Genomic DNA, 20,005 nt, shown 5'->3' with positions numbered 1-20,005 from the left:
AAGATATTGTAACCAGATTCTGCATGATGGTTCCTGAGATCAAGGAGCAGGTTTTTTGTCTATGTTTGGATATAATTGGACTCCATTTTGAAGCAAGATGGCGGACTGAGCTTTTCAAAACTGCACTGACTTGACCCAAATTCGGCTGGATTACAGTATAAGTAGCATGGACTGAATTTAGAGAATCCATGTTTTGCACATAGGGTGAGAACTGGAAACATGTCTGTGTTTTTCGCCTGATGGAAAAACCAACAAATATATAGTTTACCCAACAGCATTGTAAATGCGTAGTGCTATAGACTTCACAACAGTAGGATAGGTAAATTTATGAATAACCAGATATGTGTGTGGGGGGGGGGGGACCCCTAAACATAAGCTTGATAGAAGACAGGTACTGGGTTGCAATCCTGGACGATGAGCTCACTAATAAGTGACGCTGTGGTAAACAATGATGCCAGGAAAATTAAGCATAATAACACCCTATAATGTACCAAATGTCTAGATAAAGTCCTGAACAGGAAAACATGTAGCAAGCGATTGACTCACTCTGAGTGCTGCACAGTCCATGAGATCTACAGGTGAGGGGTCCCCAGGTGTGCTTCCGTCCAAAGGTGAGGGGTCCCAAGGTGTGCGTCCGTCCGAGGGGTGAGGGGTCCCCAGGTGTGCGTCCGTCCGAGGGGTAGGCCAGTAGAGAAGGAGAAAAACTGGAAGAGCACTACTGTAGGTATCAAAAAAGTAGAAAGGAGGGTGCGTATCCCATAAAAAGATTATTTATTGGCCATGGAAAAAAGGGCAAAATGGGAGCCCTACCAACGTTTCACGCTTCACAGAGCGGTACCTTGAGAAAACGCTCTGTGAAGCGTGAAACGTTGGTGGGGCTCCCCTTTTGCCCTTTTTTCCATGACCAATAAATAATGTTTTTATGGGACACGCACCTTCCTCTCCACTACTTTTTTGATACCTACAGTAGTGCTCTGACAGTTTTATGCCTTTCTACTAGTCTACCCAACAGCATTACAATAAAAATATATACATTCTTTTTTTTTTTTTCCATTAGGAAACTATAACATGTAATTGTCCATTTAGAAATCTCAGTATTTCACCGCAGAACGGATCTGCCGTCAAGTTAGCTAATGACTTATCATTGTGTGGATTGCATTGATGTGCATATTAAAGGGAATTTTGTTTTAAAACGGCAGCTTGAACTGTTGCTTTAACACTGGGCTGGAATTCCATTCACACCTTTTTTCTTCGCACGTGAAAGGTGAGTAAAATGCAATATACCGGTCGCTGTGATGAATTATTGCAGCTCGGCCCCCTACCGCACCCGAACAAAAAGAGAAATGTGCGCAGCTCCAGAAACGCTACCGCTGCTTGTTTTCTTCAGCACAATCTCAGGAGGAGGCGTCTCTGAGAGGCCGTGAGTGACATTTCCACCACCGCTCCCCCACCATCATGGTGGTAAAAGCCTTGCACAGGTGTCTGCCAAATGCAGGGGGGAGGGGGGCACTTTTACTTAACCCCTCACCTGGTACAGCAGGGATGGCCAACTCCCTGTCCTCAAGGGCCACCAATTGGTCAGGTTTTCAGGATATCCCTGCTTCAGCTTAGGTGGCTCAATCAGTACCTTAGCCTTCGGTGGCACCACCTGTGCTGAAGCAGGGATATCCTGAAAACCTGACCTGTTGGTGGCCCTTAAGGACTGGAGTTGGCCACCTCTGCAGCTTCAGCACAGGTGGCTCAATCAGTGTCTCGGTCTGAGCCACTGATTGAGCCACCTGTGCTGAAGCAGGGATATCCTGAAAACCTGACCTGTTGGTGGCCCTTGAGGACGAGAGTTGGCCGCTCCTGTGGTAGAGGCCGACATTGTTTAGGGAGATTTCATCTCCATTTAAATGAATGGACGTATTGAACAGGAGCCCATGTGGGTAACCCTTCCTGTACCCCCATCCCACCTGAGGAGGTGTAGTGAAGTCCCCTGGTTACAGGAGGGAGCAGGGGGACGTTTCCCTTTGATAATTCTGACGCGGTTTTCTGTGCTGGTTTTGCCGCTCTTTCGAAACTAAAGCTGTCACACATTTTAATGTGGCCTGTAACATATCTGTAACTGTGCATGCTATGTATTTATGCATAATATATATAACTGCTCACTTAATGTAACTATGTATCTGTCATTATAACTCTGTGACAGGACATGCATGAAAACGAGCGGTAACTCTCAATGTATTACTTCCTGGTAACACATTTTATACATAAATAAATAAAATGTCTCTCTATGCCAGGCCTCAAGCCCTCCAAACAGGTCATATTTTCAGGATTTCCACCTGTGCTGAAGCAGGGATATCCTGAAAACCCGACCTGTTGCAAGGGCTTGAGGACTGGAATTGAGCACCAAAGTTGCCAGTTTTAGTAATTACATGGGTTAACCCCCTACCCTGCCCCACAATGCAATGCATTCCTGGCCCCCTGCGGGGCTAACGGTGACCATTGAAGGCCGAATATTTGAAAAAAACATTTTTTGAAAAGCGGAATGAAACCTCGCTAGTCCTAGCGTGGAATTCTCCGTCTTTTCTTTCCCAGCCTCTTGTCATTTCCCTTGTGTGTAGAGGCCACTTAAACGGTCTCTTTATTTCCAGTTGGATACGCGACGTGTAAGGCAGCTGAGGCTTGGAGGGTAATTATTCCCCCCCTCCAAAAAAGAAACCCCCACCTGCCGTCATGAAGCAGCAAATCACTGTGGGGCGCATTGCCTGCTGTCCCTGTAAAGCAGGGCTCTTCAACTAGTTCTCAAAAGGGCCCAGATCAGAAAATATTTATTAGTAGAAGGGCCGCTAGCTCATTGCAATGAACATTTAGGTGCATTTAAATCAGCAGTCCAAGCTTAGCTTAAAAAAAAAAATGCTCCCTTTAATATGTGCCTCAATACAATCCGCACAGTGATAAGTAATTAGCTAAATTGCCGATTAATCCGTTCTCCTGTGATCGATCGGCGAAGATTCGGCTCGGGGGTTCACTAAATGGCTGTCAGTGCAGCAGAAGAGGACCAAAGATGCAAAGTTCTGTGGGGAAGATCATGTGACCAGGCAGTCACTAGATACAATTGGTGCACTGCTACAGAGAGAGGGCGGGGCTCAAAAAGGGGCGTGCCAGAGCCTGTTTCAGAAGAGGAAGGGGATGTGACTGTACATTATAATGCATTAAAAATGTAATTCAGAGTTGTTTAAAAAGAAAAAAAGCTACAAGTATTTTCTCATAGTACAGAACTGATTTATTAAAACACGCACGTAGGATATTGCCTGGTCTGCAGCTTTAAAGACTACGTTTTGCCAGCATTCATAACGTCTGTACCATATATATTTACATGACCGTAACTTACAAGGCAAGTACCTGTGCAACATCAGCGCCATTCGCGGGGACGCTGGTTAACGCTGGTTAAAGATCCCGGATGTAAAGCAAATAACCCATCATGCAAAATACCCCATCATGCAAATACCCCATCATGACACGGATCAGTTGGAATTGTTTTCGAAAGAATCTTTTTGTGGGTCTTTGTGTATTTCTAATATTGAGCTGGCCACTTTTCTGGTCTCTCGCTGTGGCTGGGGACATGGTGCCGCAGACTGTGCGGACGCGGTCAGGCTGCCTTAAGGCAGTGATCGCGTCCACGTGGCAGGAGCGCGTTGCGCAAGAAATCAGTTGAAACTGATTTCTGGCGTGACACGCAGGTCACGTGAGCGGTTCGCCCAATGAGTGCGAGCCAGCTCCGTGATGCCCCCAGGCACGCCCCCCCACGGCCAGGGAAAGCACCCGCTTACTTCCCAGCCTCCGCGCGCCCGAAGGCGCCCTGGCCCCAGCCTGTGGATGCGGGCACGCTCGCTCGTATAACAAGGCCAATGCAGGGCCCTCGGGCGGGGATGTGGGTAAAGACAGAGAGGGTTATTCATCCAAATCTCTGGGCTTCAAAAACAGAAACCTCTAGGGCAGGTGGTGGGCAACTCCAGTTTTCAAGGGCTACCAACAGGTCAGGTTCTAAGGATATCCCTGCTTCAGCACAGGTGGCTCAGTCAAAGACTGAGCCACTGATTGAGCCACCTGTGCTGACGCAGGGATATCTGTAAACCCTGATCTGTTGGTGGCCGTTGAGGACTGGTGTTGGCCAGTCAACGACTGAGCCACTGATAGAGCCAGCTGCGCTGAAGCAGGGATATCCTGAAAGTCTGACCTGTTGGTGGCTGTTGAGGACTGGAGTTGCTCCCCCCGGTTCTAGGGCCACACGTGACGCTGCCAAAGTGTCAGCTTCTTGTGATATCAGCCAAGTCACTTAATCTCCCTGCCACGTAAAGCTGGCATGTGACTGGCAGAGCTTTGCAGCGTGGGAACGCGGGTCTGGAGATGCGGCTGCATATAAAGAAGGTCATTATGTGGCACTGAACCCAGAGGCACCGCTGACCCCTCTGCAATGTAAAACTGTGTCATTAATACCTACCGTTCATTTACCTGCACAGGACACAGGCCCACATCACACTGCAGGGGCATCCTCAATCATTACAGCAACTGAGCTGGGGGCCTCCATTCCCCATCTAATACAGAATGCCCCACTGTGAACAAGGACGCTGCCGTGGGTTATTACAGTAAGTTACAGCAGGGGGGCTCAACTCGTCCTCACCCCCCCCCCCCCCCAACCTCCCGGCAGGTCAGGCTTTCAGGATATCCCTGCTTCAGCACAGGTGGCTCAATCAGAGGATCATTCTCCGCCATCTGCGCAGATGCAGGGACTGATTGAGCCACCTGCGCTGAAGCAGGGATATCCTGAAATCCTGGCCTGTTGGGGGGACCTGAGGACCGGAGTTGAGCCCCCCCCCCCCCGGTAACAGGGCAGGTTCAGGGATGGTAATGCCTTGCTTATTGTGCCTCATTTCATTTCTGTTTCCTCTAACAAGAATCTGTGGCAGCGTAGAGCTGTATTGAGCATCATTATACACTGGGCTGTGTTTATTTTCAGCAGTCGCGCACCTATTTCCCCCATCAGAGCAGCGACGCGCTTTTCTACACACTGCAGCAAGAACGCCCGCACATTACCAGCGCAGATGTAAAAGAAAAGGCAGATGTGTTCTCTCAGATATTACCTCCCGGTTTATTGATTGAACAAGCCTCTTTCCAACGCAATTTAAAAGCGATTACACTTGCAAACCGCAGAGGTAACTGCTCATTTCTGGGACTAACTGTAGGTTTGGAATAGCTATGGATCTTACTCAAATATACAAGACCGAGGGAAATACAGTAATACACACCCCCCCGCCTGCCTGTCCAAATGTTTTTTTTGTTTTTTTTAATGCTTTTAAATATAATCCTAATATTGACTTTGCTGTCTTTACATGGTTACTTGTAAATTACACCGGACACATTTAACCTTTTAATCACACGGCACAAGCATTAGTTCACCCTGCCAATAATCCTGCCGAAGACGAGCAGATAATGCTGGAACGGTAGGAATCCCTGCACACAGCATAAAAAGGGTCGTTCCAAATGTGATCTTACCCAAACAGTGCGGGCTGCAGGTCGAGTGCAGCAAAAGCTTGTTTCTTGCCACTAATGGGGTCATTTTATATTGTCCAAGGCCCCATTCATAGAGACGTTAGATTACAATTAGATTGTAAGCTCTTCGGAGCAGGGACTCCTTTTCCTAAATGTAGCTTTTATGTCTGAAGCGCTTCTCCCCTTTATGTGTTATTTGTATTATGTGTTATTTATATTATTATCTAACGTGTATTACTGCTGTGAAGCGCTATGTACATTAATGGCGCTATATAAATAATGATATACATACATACCCTTAAATTCATGCTAAGAGCCCAGTTTTCATGCTGACACTTTCAGTGCTAATGTGTCGTTTCTTTGCACGGACTTAAAACTGCTTACTTTACAAAGTGAATTAGCCAGTGGTTGGTTATTGGAGCTCATGAGTGCAATATTACAATGTGATGTATACAGGGGTGCTAAACTCCAGTCCTCAGGACCCCTCAACAGGTCAGGTTTTCAGGTTATCCCAGCTTCAGCACAGGCAGCTCAATCAGTCCCTGCTTCAGCACAGGTGGCTCAATCAGTGGCTCAATCTAAGTATTCCACCTTTTTTTTTTTTAATCTTTTTATTGGAAAACTTAAAATTTTGTACGATGTACATTTCCATTTTCACATAGTGGAACCGGCTTAATAACAGTACACTATATCTTACAGCGGCAGTTTCCACTTTTTGTAAGTTAGTTCCCCTCTTGTTTTTTGTTTTTATTAACATAACAAATTTCTTGTTTAACAACCATAATATAATATCGTCAACCAGTTTATAACACAAACTTGAATACTCAACTCCTGGTAAATCACATCCGCCCACAAACACCGTCAACTAGTATTCCATCTTTTATGGCCAGCTTCGTACATACCCCCACACCCCACTCCCAACACCCCACTCCCAACACCCCACTCTGCTATCATTGCACCCTGACTTTGTGCAAAATACAAAACCATGAGAGGTTGTTTAGGGAACAGGTTTTATGAGAATTATTACTGTGTCGAGACAACAGAAAAATCATTGAAAATCCTGCATGGTTTTTACCCCATTGATCGGCGAGTGTTTCACCGTTTATACCGGGTTGGAATGAGCCGTTATTCCTAGCTGCTCCTGTGACAAATGGCGAGCCCTGGAAATCTGACCATTCATCTGATTTGTGTTTGTTTTTGCAGGAGATATGAATGCCCCACGTGCTTCCCAGCTGGGAAAGAAGCATTGCTCGTGGCAAAGTGAATGCTTTATTACCGGAGAGCCCGGCAGATAACACAAATTGCCAGATCACCCAGGAGAACACCGTTAAAAAATACCTAGACTGCAGGATTCTGCAACATTGTTTCCAAGTGAAGTCCCACAAGAGGGGTTCTCAACGCCAGTCCTCAAGGGCCAGCAACAGGTCAGGTTTTTAGGATATCTCTGCTTCAGCACAGGTGGCTCAATCAGTTGGTCAGTCGTTGACTGGCCAACTCCAGTCCTCAAGAGCCACCAACAGATCAGGGTTTACGGATATCCCTGCTTCAACACAGGTGGCTCAATCAGTGGCTCAGTCGAAGGGATATCCTGAAAACCTGTCCTGTTGGTGGCCCTTGAGGACTGGAGTTGCCCACACCTGCCCAAGTAAAACTTTGCAAAGAAAAACAGGAGCTGCCTGGGGGGTGGGGGGAATAAAACCTTATGTAACATGCATAGAGATGCAATCCATGTCCATTCCCACATCTGTGGCATTATTACCCACATCTTAGCCAGCGAGACTAGCAAAGGATTGTCATTGAATGGAAAATTATCCAAACGATCTTAGACGTATTTCAAATAATAATGTCAGAGCCCAATATTCAGAGGCTCTCAATTCTGTACAAATTGGCCAGTGACACTATCCCGTTACCGGCAGCTATAAATCTTCTATTCACACTGCTGGAGTCAGACAGATTGGGGTTTCTGAGACTTTTTAGGCTCACTTTGAAAGTGGCCCATTTATACTCTTACTACATATCAAAAAGGAGGTATTTACAATAAATTGATTTTGCGCTTATTTTCCCCCCCCCCGTGCTGAAATCAGGATGGTTAGTTAGGGGGTCTTGATCTTTGTTCCGGATATAATAGACCATTGGAAGACAATTCCTAGGAGGAACACGAAAGAAGGACTTGAGCAGGTTATGTTCCATTAATATCTTCCACAATACCAAATTACTGCAGAATGTTACAATGATAACGGTGACACAGGAACATTCTTGGTCCTTTGCAAGAAAGAAAAAGATTCTGGGGCACAGAACTGACAGTCTCCCAGAGGGTGGAAAGTTTGAAGAGACAGCTCCCTCCTAATAATCTCACTGTGCATTAATAAACACAAATGCCCTTCCGGTCATTATAAAACAGGCTCTGGTCCCTACGCAGTATGCTGTATAGAAGACTTCCCTACACTGAAGGATAGATCCGCTTCACTTATATTAATGGCACTACACTCTTCTCTGGCATGGGGAAAAGATTCACGGCATATTGAATGCAGGTCTGTGGGGCGAATGAAGTGCTGGTTGAATAATGCAGGAATAACGGTGGCATATACATATTAGCGCTAGGCCTGCGTTATTTCTGTGTACTACTTGATTTAGCGTTAGGCGCTATAGAGTCGTTAGTATCCAGTGTAAAATAACGATAATAATGAGGTTTTGGATTTGTTTAATGTCGGTCGCAAAAAAACGGCATTTCCGAGATTCATTCTTGTTCCTAAATGACCCTGAATGACATTTTTCCGGTTGGCGCAGGCGCACAATGACGATCCCTTTCTAAAATAAAAACAGCCGCTACATGTGGTCTAAATTGGACGCCAATGCAAGAAAGTCGCTATGTAACGGCATGTCAAACCCATGTTCATTTAAATGAATTAGGCATAGACACTCCTAAACTCCTCGTCAAGCCGCCATTTTTCTGCCCCCCCTCCCCCCTCCCCCTCCCAAACTTGATTTCTAATTTTTTCCATTTTTTTCTTACATGGCACAAAACTGCCATTTACCCCCCATGCACGGATGTTACCCCCACGCACGGATGTTACCCCCACGCACGGATGTTACCCCCCACGCACGGATGTTACCCCCCACGCACGGATGTTACCCCCCACGCACGGATGTTACCCCCCACGCACGGATGTTACCCCCCACGCACGGATGTTACCCCCACGCACGGATGTTACCCCCCACGCACGGATGTTACCCCCACGCACGGATGTTACCCCCACGCACAGATGTTACCCCCACGCACAGATGTTACCCCCACGCACAGATGTTACCCCCACGCACGGATGTTACCCCACGCACGGATGTTACCCCCACGCACGGATGTTACCCCCACGCACGGATGTTACCCCCACGCACGGATGTTACCCCCACGCACGGATGTTACCCCCACGCACGGATGTTACCCCCACGCACGGATGTTACCCCCACGCACGGATGTTACCCCCCACGCACGGATGTTACCCCCACGCACGGATGTTACCCCCACGCACGGATGTTACCCCCACGCACGGATGTTACCCCCACGCACGGATGTTACCCCCACGCACGGATGTTACCCCCACGCACGGATGTTACCCCCACGCACGGATGTTACCCCCACGCACGGATGTTACCCTATAACTCCACACAGGTTCTCCAACTCTACATCCACCCCCAGTGTCCATTCACCATGCTATTTTGCACTCTCTGCATCCACTTGGGGTTTGGGGCCCGGTTACCCCCGTGACATGGCAAACGGGTTACAGAAGGAGCTGGGGAGGAGCGAGCGAACACCCCTGTATAACACGAAACACCTATTCCGCACCCGGCTTTGTCATTTCTCCCCCTTTTTTATTTTAGCATCACAAATCTAGCACAAACGTCTCTCGGTGACGACCCGCGCCCCGTGTCAGGCACCGGATTATTTCACACTTTCATACAAGACGCAAGCCTTTTTTATTTCTTGAATTGAGCATGCTGGTCCCATCAACACCACAGACTTATAGGGGGTCTTATTCTAGCACAGGGGCGGCCAACTCCAGTCCTTAAGGCCTTCAGCATAGGTGGCTCAGCCATTGACTGAGCCACTGGTTGAGCCGGCTGGGCTGAAGCAGGGATGTCCTTACAACCTGGCCTGTTGGCCGTCCTTGTTCTGGAATGTCCAACGTATTCTTACAAACTGTTTCCTGCCAAGGAGACCTTTCTAGCAGCAAAGGGGTTATGCAAAGGTCACCAACCTTTAAATCGTACTCATTATGCCAGCTAATTAAAAGCCTTGGCACTAATCCCTTATTGTAATTAGCACGTACATTTAGAGGAGCATTCCAAGCAATTAAAAAAAAAACAGCTATGAAGCAGGGGGTCTCCAGAGCTGAACCCCCCGTTAATTTCAACTCCAGTGACCCCCTGCTTTCCCGAGATACTGACCTCCGGACGATCCCAGGCAGGGGTGTTGGCAGCACCTAGGGAGAGGAGTGTCTCGGGAAGCAGAGGGCCTCCTGAAGCTGGACTGATCGAGGTTCCGCTCTGCAGACCCCCCGCTGTCCCAACTAGGAGCGAGAGAAAAAGTGCTAGCCGGAACCACACCTTTAATTGTTGTTCTAGAACGGCATCCTTGTAGAGGACAGTCTAGAACATTTGGCGGTGGACGTTTTGCCGCGCCCAAGTCGCCGCGGGGATATCTCTCCGCCGGCCGTTTCGCCGCCAAGGAAAGGCCCTAACTTCACCCCTTAAAGCTGCAGTTCAGTCTTTTTTTTTTTTTAATTTATTTTTTTACTTCAATAGTTTCATGTGTGCAATCTCTAATTACCTATAGAACTGTATAGCTGCCAGTCAATTCGTTCTCCATGTATTGATAGGCGAAATTTGGTGACATAATTAGTGAAGGGATATGTTTATATTCTGCTTGTCTGTCAGTGGAAGCTCATGAATATTCATGAGCATTCCTGCACTGACATGTGCTAGAGGGAGGGCAGGGCTGACAAAGGGGTGTGCCAGGGCTTGTGACAGGACATGAAGAGGCAGTGCCTTAGCAAATGGCTGTTAAAATAGAATACAAGAAAATTGGTCTTTAAAAGTTGTTTTTTTTAAAACAGAAAATGCTAAAAGTATTTTTTCTTACTACAGAACTGATTTATTAAAAAAACACACATGCAGGATATTGACTGAACTGCAGCTTTAACCTAAAAACCCTTAATACTAATGCTACCCACTACCCTAAAAACACTTACCCTAAACCCTTTCCCCTAATCCCCTACAAACCTAACCCTTTACCCTAAGACCCTTACCCTAATCCCATACCCTACAAACCCAACCCTTTACCCTAATCCCATACCCTACAAACCTAACCCCTTACCCTAATCCCATACCCTACAAACCTAACCCCTTACTCTAATCCCATACCCTACAAACCTAACCCCTTACTATAATCCCATACCCTACAAACCTAACCCCTTACTCTAATACCATACCCTATAAACCTAACCCTTTACCCTAATCCCCTACCCTACAAACCTAACCCTTTACCCTAATCCCCTACAAACCTAACCCTTTACCCTAATCCCATATCATACAAACCTAACCCCTTACCCTAATCCCCTGTCCTCCTACCCTAACTGCTAAAACCCCTTAAATCTGGTGTTCGCCAGTCCAGTCCTCAAGAGCCCCCAACAGGCCAAGTTTTAAGGCTATCCCTGCTTCAGCACAGGTGGCTCACTGAGCCACTGATTAAATCACTTGTTCTGAAACAGGTATAGACCATGTGACTGCGTAATGCTAAAGACCCCAACAGTAGGATAAATGAATGAATGACCAGATACTTGTAGGGGGGTCCCCTAAACATAAACTTGATAGAAGACAGGTACTGGGTTGCAGTCCCGGATGGTAAGCTCACTAATAAGTAACGCTGTTAACAATAACACCAGGAAGATTGAGCATAATAACACCCTATAACGTACCAATTGTCTAAATAAAGTCCTGAAAAGGAAAACATGTAGCAAGCGATTGACTCACTCTGAGTGCTGCACAGTCCATGCGATCCAAAGGTGAGGGGTCCCCAGGTGTGCGTCCATCCAAGGGGTAGGCCAGTAGAGAAGGAGAAAAACTGGAGGAGCACTACTGTAGGTATCAAAAAAGTAGAAAGGAGGGTGCGTATCCCATAAAAAGATTATTTATTGGTCCTGGAAAAACAGGGCGATGAAGAGAGAGCCCTACCAACGTTTCACGCTTCACAGAGCGCGTTCTCAAGGTATACATATCACAACTTTATTAATATATATATATATATATATATATATAGACACAAACTGACATAACCAGCCAATACTCAGAGGACTCTCCCTCAGTTGGTTACTGCGCACGCGCGTACTACTGGGGGTTGCTAGACCACGCATGTCTCCGGATTGGTAGCTGGGGGCGGAGTTAGTCACTGTCGTCTCTGTGTCTGAATATACTGATTAGGTGTATACACATCAGAAGACCATTAGCAATCAAAGTGGGTGGATCGCATGTGAGCTGTGAGTATTGGCTGGTTATGTCATTCTGTGTCTATATATATGTTAATAAAGTTGTGATTTGTATACCTTGCGAAAGCGCTCTGTGAAACGTTGGTAGGGCTCTCTCTCCATTACCCTGTTTTTCCATGACCAATAAATAATTTTTATGGGAATACGCACCCTCCTTTTTACTTTTTTGATACCTACAGTAGTGCTCCTCCAGTTTTTCTCCTTCTCTGAAACAGGTATATCCTGAAAACCTGACCTGTTGGGGGGTCTTGAGGCCTGGAGTTGCAATAGAACTCATTATTCTGAATGCGAGTCTGCGGCAAACATGTGATGCATTTCTAAACGTCGCAGCGGTGTGTGCCGGCACAAAACTTTGATTAATCCCCCCTGATGTGCCCTTGTAAAAGTTAGCCCGAGGGTCCAAGAAAGATAGAGAGGGCGATGGAACGATGGCGGGGTGAGCGGAAGGACAATTCCACTTCAAGAAGAAGAGACTAAGGCACAAACCCGGCAAAATCCCTTTCATGTGTGCATTTTATTTCCATTCTGTGTGTGTGCCATGTGTTCCTCGCGCATCCCAATCTCACATACGCACACGCACACGCACACACGTGTTATCCTATGAGAAACTCTGAGGTTTACATGTGATACAGCGGTATAGCTACATAATATACTCGAGATTAATGCCTTAAAACTCAATACATTTTTTTGTTAATGGTGTATTTGAAGTATTACGTCTCTTCTTATAACATAACCATTGCCTACCCTTAAAAACCCTCTGTTATTGCACAAATCCATTTTGTTGCCCAATTCTGTTTTGCCGGTGCAATGTCATTTTTGTCGTTGTAAAACATTTAAAATAAATAAATATAAATATATACACAAAGGGCTGGAAATATCCACTTGTCCCCTCTTCCGGGACGAGTGAAATATATGGCTTCCGTTCCGTGACCCAAACTTCAGGGCGCGTGCGGGGGGGAGGGGAGAAGGGGGCCTCACTGACCGCCAGAGCCTCCAAACTAGTGCCCCACAATGGTGTGTGTGTGTGTGTGTGTTACCACTCTGTGAAATGTAATATTACAGTTTCACAAAAGGTTACGCCAGAAGGAATTAATTAATAAAATGTACAGAAATAATTTTTTAAAAAGCCCATCTCAAGATATGTGACTATAACCCACCACAAGAACGTTCTTTACTAAACTATTACTCTGAAAAATTCACACTGATATTCCCACCTGTTTCAGTATAAGAAACTGCCAAAAAACAGCACGCACACACAAAAAAAAAGTCATTTAAAATTTCTGTATCTTCGCAACCACACAACCAATCAGCGCTAAACTTGGCACATCGAGAGGCACGGAGACTCTCACTGCGCTGGCCAAATTTCATGCAAATCAGAGAAAAAGCTTTGGTGGTGTTATTAAAATCCCCAAATTAAGCTTCAACCTTTTTACTGCCAGGAACGCACTGATAAGGCAGTAACCGTTACGCTGTCCTAACTGCAGATGCAGCAGGCATCATTGTACCTGTTAACGAGAGGGGTGGCCAACTCCAGTCCTCAAGGGCCACCAAAAGGCCAAGTATTAGGGCTATCCCTGCTTCAGTACAGGTGACTCAATCAGATTGAGTCACCTGTGCTGAAGCAGGGATATCCTGAAAACCTGACCTGTTGGTGGCCCTTGGGGACTGGAGTTGGTCACCTCTGCTGTACTATAGAACCATGTGACTTGGTATTTCTATACAATGTCTTCTAAGTCTGCGTCCCCCGTGCCGCTGACCGCGCTCATGCTTGAGAGTGGTGACGTCACCAACTCTCCAAGCATGAGCGTCGGCTGTCCGGCAACTTGTTCGGTAAGCGCGAGCAGGTGGGGGGGAGGGCGTGGCCTAACAGTGACTGGCGCTGATTGGCTGAGGAGGTCATGTGACCCCTCAGCGGCCTCAAACTCAATTTTATCTGTCTCGGCAAGCACCCGTGAGCGTACGGGCACGCCGAGTGAGGGTGGCTGGACAGATTCAAATTGATTGTGCTGACCACGCTAAGTGCCAAGCGGCAGCGTGGACACAGCCAAAGAAGAAAAGCTTTGCGTCCATGGTATGGACTCGTCCGCACACTGAGCGATCAGACTGCTTAAAGGCAGTGATTGCGTCTATACGGCATGCGGAAGCGGGAGCGCGTTGCGCAAAAAATCAGTTAAAACTGATTTCTTGGTGCGACGGGCTGGTCACGTGAGTGGTTCGCCCAATGTGGGCGAACCAGCTCAGTGACGTCATTGGCACGCCCCTAGACACCCCCACGGACGGCGCGCGTACCATGGCCAGGGAAAGCACCTGCTTTCCCTCAGCCTCTGCGCGCCTCTGCGCGGGCGAAGTGTCTATGGACGCAGCCTAATCCCCACTTTGCCTAAACCGCGCTGAGATGGGTTTTCAGATTGAGTGTGTGTCACAGAAAAGCCCGAACTGCCTGTTCCTTCCCAGTTAGTACACGGCGCGGGTTCCAGTGCAGTCTGCGGTACGAGCTGTACTTAGGGAATCCATGTTTAAAAAATGCATGGAAAGCTACAAGTGACACACAGACCGAGCTCATTAGAATGTCACTTCCCAGAATCCTTCTCTGCAGCTTAACCACTGTCTGATAACATGTGACAGGGGAGTGAATGACCCGTGTTTGGGGCCCAGTGGAAAACCTGCAGATACACCCATGGTACATTGTTGGCGCTATCTGAATAACTTTATACACACATACAAGCTAACAGCAAATGGACAATTGAGGAGCTGAACACACACACCACCCTCGTTATCAAAGCAGCAGACACATGAAAAGCTTTTTTTGTAATGGATATTATGGAGCAAAATGAAGGAGACCCTCTCTACTTTGTATTGGGGATGAGGGAACTTTCACCAGGGAGAAAACAAAAAAAAACTGTTCCATTTGGGAGCTGAGCATCAGAAAATGTCCTTTACTAACAGGGGAAATTGGCGGGTATCGTCATCTTTATGTTCCTGTTAATTTCAGAGATGCAGGGAAGCAAAGGAACATTCCGCTTACACCAACATGAAACTGTTTCAATGCTGCTCCCTGATATTGTAACAGAATGATAGGGGGCACCTCTCATGGGCTCCACAAATGAGGGCATTATTATTATAGTAACTCAGGGGTGGCCAACTCCAGTCCTCAAGGGCCACCAATGGGTCAGGTTTTCAGGATATCCCTGCTTCAGCACAGGTGGCTCAATCAGTGCTCAGTCAAAGACTGGGCCACGGATTGAGCCACCTGTGCAGAAGCAGGGATATCCGTAAACCCTGATCTGTGGGTGGCCCTTCAGGAGTAGAGTTGGCCAGTCAACGACTGACCAACTGATTGAGTCACCTGTGCTGAAGCAGGGATATCCTGAAAACTTGACCATTTGGTGGCACTTGCGGAATGGAGTTGGCCGCCCCTTATGTAACTTAACAGGCCCACGTCTACTTCTGAACATAAATGTTTATTTAAACCTCTTTAATACCAGCACGGCCAAAAAGAGACGTATGGCAGTGAAGGTGTTCATTTCCTACCTACACATACCAGAATTCAGAAGCGGTAACCTCATGTTCTCGGTGGAGATTTCCATCTCTCCCGACACAGATGGTTAATTGTATTAACAGCCAAATTTTTCACTGATATCAATTCCAAATAGTCATTCACGGTCCCAGTATTTGCCAGCTCCCTCGTTAATATGTAAATGATAGCTGTTCTGCGTTGCTTTTTTGGGGGGACATTCATTTGGCTTTGAAATATCATTTTTTTTGCATAGTAAATCGCTCAAAAGAAACAAAATCCGGTAGTATCTCCAGCTCATAAAAGCTGCACTCTAGCACCGAAAGTGGAAAAGCAAAAACATGGAATTAGCAATGGCCTTTAGCAAAGATAAAATCCGTTTGTATCACACTTTGCTCGGTGGAATGTCGCTATTGCCAAGAGCAGAATACCGTATTATGCTGAAAGCGACGGCGTTGGGACCGCAGATTATGTATGCATATTAATATTTATCAGACCTGCATCTCGTGATTTTCCGTCACTGATCCAGAAACACATTTTCAAGCAGCTGCTATTGTTCAAGGCCTCCACTGAAGATGAGCGTGCTTCAATATTCAGCAGTGCTGGGTATGACTCCACACGTCAGCTGTCTAAAGCAGGGTTGGCCAACTCCTGTCCTCAAAAGCTATCAACGGGTCAGGTTTTCAGGATATCCCTGCTTCAGTAGCTCAATCAGTGGCTCAGTCGAAGACTGCACCACCTTTGCTGAAGCAGGGATATCATGAAAACCTGACCTGTTGCTAGCTATTGAAGGCTGGAGTTGACTACCCCTGGTCTAAAGCTTCTTCCAATCAAAGATAGGAGATCCACAAAAAATGGCAGGCTGAAGGTACGCCGAGATACTCGTGTTACTGTACAAAGCTGCATGACTATTTCACAGGGTTAACCATTTCCCCACCTACCTTCAACCGGCTTTAATATGTATTAACCCCTTCGTTACTAGGTGGCCTGCAACACATGTATCATGTAGCAACACTTCTTTGTTTAGCCATCATATCTAAATACAGATCTAGCTGTGCTTGTTTATATTCCAGGCTAGCTTATTTTATATTATAAATGTTCTTCAATATAAGACCATATGTGCGCGGTTACAGAAACGAAAATAATAATATATATTATATAAACTTCAGCTATCAGAGATCATGTATGCGCATGGTAAATATTAACGGCACAAAGCATTTATGTAACCCTTGTGAGACACACAGCCCTGCAGGCCTCTTTTGCAGCAAAAAGGGTATTTATTCTGTCATTTTACCTTTTCTTCCTGATCTCAATGTTTCCTCCTGAACACAAATATTCATTGTTATTATTATCATTAATGTTGCTATATTTTTACCATCTTAAGCACCAGCTCTGCCAACAATCCTGCACGTCTGCCATCAAAGCCACACACAGAGCATGCCACGGCGTGGACAGCATGCGCAGAACGCGCACCACAAACCCATTACATATCGGTGGAACAAGGAGGTGCTTTTTAGGAAATGGGACGTACAGTATTTGAGATGGACCTTAGCGATTGCTTCATGGTTTGCCACATACTGTAAGAGGGGCATGAGGTTCTGAGGCTGCATTTTGCTATGGATCCTTGGCACACATTGGCACTGGGCAGAGCAGGATGCATGGCCATAGAAAGCAGACAGGGCGCCCACAGCACAAGCAAGGGCATTGACTCTCAGGTTCCTTACTAGGAATACATTAGGAGGCCATTGACAAAATGTAACCACCCATTGCAAACACTCAATGAGGGTCTTTATTTCAGTGTACCCTCCTCACTGGCACCAGGGCCTGCAGTACATTGATCTAGGGGAGGGATCTCTACCCAATGGCGTCTTTGTGCAGCAGTAAAAATGCAGGGAAACCTGTGAGCTACATGGGGCCTAGGTACCAGTGTGCCCTGCCCAGTGCTGCTGTGCCCTGGTGTGTATGTGCCCCTCATGGCAGGGGCCTGGGCAGGGCCACCCTCCTCCCACACCCCTATGTATGTAGAAGAAGGGAGCGGATAGCGCAGCAGGGACTTACCTAGTGGGGGGCAGCCTCACATGGCTGGGGGGACATGGTGCGTGTGCTGAAGAATCAATCTCTCTGCAAAATCGGTGCCGCCTGTGTGCTGGCTCAGTGCCTGTGCGCCAGAGGGGTCCTCCCTCTCTCCGCTGCTGGATCAGTGAGTGTCCCCTCCGCTGCTGATGCTGGATCAGTGAGTGGCCCCTCTCTCTCTGCTGCTGGATCAGTGAGTGTCCCCTCTCTCTCTCTGCTGGATCACTGAGTGTCCCCTCTGTGCTGCTGATGGATCAGTGAGTGTCCCCTCTCTCTGCTGATGGATCAGTGAGTGTCCCCTCTCTCTGCTGCCGGATCACTGAGTGTCCCCTCTGATTGGATCACTGCGTGTCCCCTCCCTGCGTTGGATCAGTGAGTGTTCTCTCTGCGTTGGATCAGTGAGTGTCCCCTCTTTATGCTGCTGGATCAGTGAGTGTCCCCTTTGCTGCTGGATCAGTGAGTGTCCCCTCTCTGTGCTGCCGGATCAGTGAGTGCCCCCTCTGTGTGCTGCTGCTGGCTCCCTGAGTGTCCCCCCCTGCAGCAGGCTCCCCTCGCCCCCCGCACACACACACACACACACACACACACAGATGGGGGGAGGCTGCAGCAGGTGGACGCTCCTCCCTGTCTCTAGCAGCGCTGCGCTCCTGCAGGACGCAGCATCCCCAGCGCGCACATCCCTTTGTGCATCTCCCGGGAGGGGAGGAGGAGGGAGGCGCAGCGCTCCGCCTGCGGTACCCCCAGCCCTCGCCCGGTGCCCCCAGCCCTCGCCCGGTCAGCCCTCTGCCCCTCACCCGGTCACCCCCTCGCCCGGTGCCCCCTCTGCCCCTCACCCGGTACCCCCTCTGCCCCCCGCCCGGTGCTATCCTTTCCTCTGGGCGCCTAGAGCCGGGAGCGCGCTGCGACCTGTCATAAAGGGCTCGCACCCGGGGAGGCGGGGGCGCGCGGAGGAGAGGGGGTCACCTGCAGGTGCACGCGCAGAGGGGACCATGCACCAGAGAGGGGGAGGAGGGTATGGTTGGGGGGGGGAGGAGGGTAAGGTTGTGGGGGGGAGAGGGGGAGGAGGGTAAGGTTGGGGGGGGGGGAGGAGGGTAAGGTTTGGGGGGGAGGAGGAGAATGGGGTTGGAGGAATAAAAAAAAGCTGCACATGATTAACCCTGGCAGTGCTGCAGAAGTCTGCAACACACACTATAATTATTTATATATATATATTATAGCTCATATATTATATATTACATATATCCAAGGGGAATTGTGAAGATAAACTCTAAGTTAATGTGTATGTATATATGGCATTTTAATTCAAATGGCGACGGGCCGGACATATCGCAGTAAGAAATGACCGTCGTTGGACAGAGATGGGACTCAACTGGATTCCAAGAGAGATTAAAAAACAAAGACGACGAACAACAGGAAGATGGGAGGATGGGACGAGGGAATGTGTGGGAGCGACGTGGAGAAGAGAGGCTGTAACCGCAGGACCTGGGGGATCACTGGGGAGTCTGCATCCAGCAGTGGGGAGACACGGGCTGGGGAGGATGGGATGGGGGAATGTGTGGGAGCGACGTGGAGAAGAGAGGCTGTAACCGCAGGACCTGGGAGATCACTGGGGAGGCTTCATCCAGCAGTGGGGAGGAACGGGCTGGGGAGGATGGGATGAGGGAATGTGTGGGAGCGACGTGGAGAAGAGAGGCTGTAACCGCAGGACCTGGGAGATCACTGGGGAGGCTTCATCCAGCAGTGGGGAGGAACGGGCTGGGGAGGATGGGATGAGGGAATGTGTGGGAGCGACGTGGAGAAGAGAGGCTGTAACCGCAGGACCTGGGAGATCACTGGGGAGGCTTCATCCAGCAGTGGGGAGGAACGGGCTGGGGAGGATGGGATGAGGGAATGTGTGGGAGCGACGTGGAGAAGAGGCTGTAACCACAGGACCTGGGGGATCACTGGGGAGGCTTCATCCAGCAGTGGGGAGGCACGGGCTGAAGTGACGATGGTATAAATCAGGGGTGGCCCACTCCAGTCCCCCTCACATGGGCCAATAGGAAGCCACAACGGATGATGTCACGGCTTCCTATTGGCCCACATGATGCGAGACATTGAAATGCCGCCATTTAAGTAGCCCCACCAAGCCCTATCAGAGCTGCTGCCTGTACAGAGGTACCGATTGGCGAAACGCGTAGAGTGGTACCCGCCTACTGGGAGAGAGAAGCAGGGACGGAGATTGGGAGCCCTCCACCGGAAGTGACGTATCGCGACTGAACCGGAAGTGACGCATCAGAGTCCACCGGATGAGACTTGACGGCGCGCATCTGAGGGAGCTAAAGACACACACCGAAACCAACGG

The 20,005-nt window shown here is 48.3% G+C and overlaps 1 protein-coding gene across 1 annotated transcript in view; it reads right to left on the bottom strand.

Annotated features, from left to right (window-relative positions):
• NEXMIF (neurite extension and migration factor) overlaps nucleotides 1-17,778 on the bottom strand; it is a 242,231-nt gene extending 224,453 nt beyond the window's left edge. The window contains exon 1 of the mRNA XM_075573507.1: nucleotides 17,647-17,778. The gene's annotated coding sequence lies outside the window, so the exon portion shown is untranslated. The remainder of the gene's footprint in view (nucleotides 1-17,646) is intronic.
• Between the last annotated feature and the right edge of the window lie 2,227 nt (nucleotides 17,779-20,005).

Source organism: Ascaphus truei, chromosome 16 (assembly GCF_040206685.1).
Source record: "Ascaphus truei isolate aAscTru1 chromosome 16, aAscTru1.hap1, whole genome shotgun sequence".
In the NCBI taxonomy this organism is placed as follows: domain Eukaryota; kingdom Metazoa; phylum Chordata; class Amphibia; order Anura; family Ascaphidae; genus Ascaphus; species Ascaphus truei.
This window is presented reverse-complemented; position numbering and strand designations above follow the sequence as displayed.